Raw genomic sequence first — 3,013 nt, 5'->3', positions numbered from 1 at the left:
CAGTGGTCCAGGAGGGACTGTGCTTGTTGTTTTGCATTGATAATGAGGTCAAAAGGGCAGTTCAATTAATACCATCAAGTGTTCAGACCCCCACCAAGTCACTTTAATTCTTTTAGTTAGTTGTCAAACAGACATTACACTTTTTTCTTTTTCCCTTTCCATATTCCCCCTGGTCTTCATATTAAAAACGTGTCCATCCCCGCTGAATAGAGCCATATCCACTCTGATTTTGGATGACACCGAGGCAGCCTCTCCCTGGAGTTCTTCTAATCAGTGTCAATGTATAACATGGCTATGAATGTATCTTTCCTAACAAGCTCTGCCATTGTGAATCCTTGTTCACAGGACTGAAATAACATGAAAGAGGGCTAATAAAATAGACTTCAATACTCGAGGGGCCGGCCCTATATCTTATTACCAGTGGAATAGCAGTGGTATGCCCAACAATGTCAACAATCACAAGCAATTAGGAGCTCGCAGGCTCACAGAGGAAGACCGAGACTGCTTAGTGCTGAACAAACAGCTAACAACTGAGGGAGAATGGGAAGAGAGAGAGAGAGAGATTAAGGACGCAGTGATAGATGTCCGCTCAGTGATTTTTCAACCATCAGTAAGACAAACACTGAAGCAAATCCAGAGCAAATAAAGTCTGGCTTCCTCTGTGAGAACACGGTGGCAAGTAAATGCTGCTATGTTTTACCCAAACTCATTTAGACAGCAGAAGAAAGAAAAAAAAACAGCAGAAGATGGCTGCCACTCCAAACTAATTTCAACGACAAACTGATGCTGAAATTTCACCAGAAAATTGCACGTCAAATATTTTAAACTTTCAAGGGCTGACATTCTGACCCATTATCTAGAAAATAGCTCCGCTTGGAACAACAATTAACCACCATTTCACCGCAAAAGACACAGAAGACGTCTGTCTGAAGCCATTACAAGGCAAAAAAAATATAAATACATCTCAGATATTTAACCTCTGACACGTTGGTTCTATGTTCCTGCCTCCACTGTGAGTTATATTGCTTCCAACACTCCAGCAGAGTTAAGCAAACAGCTAAGATCATCAGTGACATCATGGGGTATTTCGAAAAATGAAATAAAACGCTTCTTTACTTAAACGCCAAGCGGAGCTGAACTTTTCATGCTCAGCAAAGAGGGATATGAGATCAACTCTGAATGAATTAACAAAGGAATTAACTTGATTACATTTTTCCAATTATGAAGAATAAATCCCATTGTTGTTACAGATCAATCATGGAAGAGGAGAACGGCTTAAAGAAACTCCTCTCAAATTTTAATTTAAAAAATTGTAATTCAAAAATCCCTTTAATCAAGTCTAATGAAAATTAAAATGAACAGTGCAGTTCACTGTCTTCAGTCTATCTCCCATGACGCCGCCTCAACAGTCACTTGACATCGAATGTTTCCCTTCTTCCTCTTCTCTCGTCCTTCATTCCATAAGTGCGCAATACTTCCACGACCCAACAGACGCAGACGGAGACGGCTAATTAGCAATTAGCTTCAGGTCAAAGGTTGGACCCGGGAATGAGAAATCAGTCAAAGAAATTTGGCATCTGTTGGGACTGAAGCCTAAAGTTTAAGCAACATGAGTCAGATAGTTTGGCAGTCGGATGACATTCACTGTCCAGAGGGATGACAGCATCAGGCTGAGACACTTCCTGGAACTGGCGAATGTTGATTTTGTTCTGCTGGAATTCATGCTGTGTTATATCAATTATTGTTTCTATCACAAGTGAGATTGTTATTACTGATAGTCTCAGGGTGCAGGAATTTACGACACTACTTAATTGGAGTCTGCGGGTGGATATTACTAAATACCAGACCCTGGGAATAATTGCAGGAATCAAATTACATTTATGCTCAGTGCTGATTCAGAGCAGACGAATGGCCTGAAACCACCTCTTCATCATTCTGCCATATTGCGGAAAATCTGTTTATTTGGTATTTTTTTAACCAGTCACAGCCATTTTAGTGCTGCAAGGTGGCGTGGTGGTTGGCACTGTCGCCTCGCAGCAAGAAGGCCGCTGGTTCGCGTCCCAGTAAGGACACTCGGGATCTTTCTGTGTGGAGTTTGCATGTTCTCCCCATGCAGTGTAGGTTCTTTTTGGGTTCTCCGGCTTCCTCCCACAGCCCAAAAACATGTTGAGGCTAATTGGTGATTCTAAGTTGTCTGTCAGTGGTGTCCTGTCCATTGTGTCCCTGCCTTCGCCCTAAGTCAGCTGGGAAAACTGACCCTAGTGAGGATTAAGTGGTGTATAGATAATGGATGTATGGACAGTCATCTTAGGGATAGTAGATAGATGTGTTAAAGCGCAGGATACAGACATGATGTCCTTGAAAAATAGTGCTGGGGGAAACTGTTGTGGTGAAAAATTTGCATCCTGGGAGGAAAGAACTGTCATCAAAATGGCTAATTTACTGAACTGAGAACCAGGCAGACTGTTTGAGATGTGCAATGGAAATGGCAGATTAAAGGCTGATTCCTGCTTTTCACATCCACGTGTCCACAAGAGTCAGCAAGAGTAAATGTGAAAGAAATGTTGTCATTTGCTGGGACTGCATGGACCCCAAAATTTGTGACATAGCAAATTGTCCACATTCACGTCTTTAAAGTCCCTCTATCCCTTATCTAAATGTCGCTGGGGCCTCTTCCAGGCGACACCTGGACAGGTCACCAGTCTATCACAGGCACACATAGGGAGACAGACAACCAAGCACACTCACATTCACACCTACGGACAATTTAGAATCACCAATTAACCTCAACATGTTTTTGGACTCTGTGGGACGAAGCCGGAGAACCCGATGAGAACCCGCACAGGCACAAGGAGAGCAAAGAAACTCCATGCAGAAAGATTCCAGGAATTGAACCCAGGACCTTCTAGCTGTGAGGCGACAGTGTCAACACCACGCCGCCCCCACATCTTTATAGTCCATTATGAAAAGAATTTGGACCTTGGAGATGTTTGATTTGTACACACTTTCCATT

At 42.7% G+C, this 3,013-nt stretch overlaps 1 protein-coding gene across 1 annotated transcript in view; it reads right to left on the bottom strand.

Annotated features, from left to right (window-relative positions):
• Positions 1-3,013, bottom strand: part of pard3aa (par-3 family cell polarity regulator alpha, a) — a 397,502-nt gene that overhangs the window by 15,066 nt on the left and 379,423 nt on the right. The window lies entirely within an intron of this gene.

The sequence above is a fragment of the Stegastes partitus genome, unplaced genomic scaffold, assembly GCF_000690725.1.
Source record: "Stegastes partitus isolate 25-593 unplaced genomic scaffold, Stegastes_partitus-1.0.2 Scaffold61, whole genome shotgun sequence".
Taxonomy (NCBI): Eukaryota; Metazoa; Chordata; class Actinopteri; family Pomacentridae; genus Stegastes; species Stegastes partitus.
This window is presented reverse-complemented; position numbering and strand designations above follow the sequence as displayed.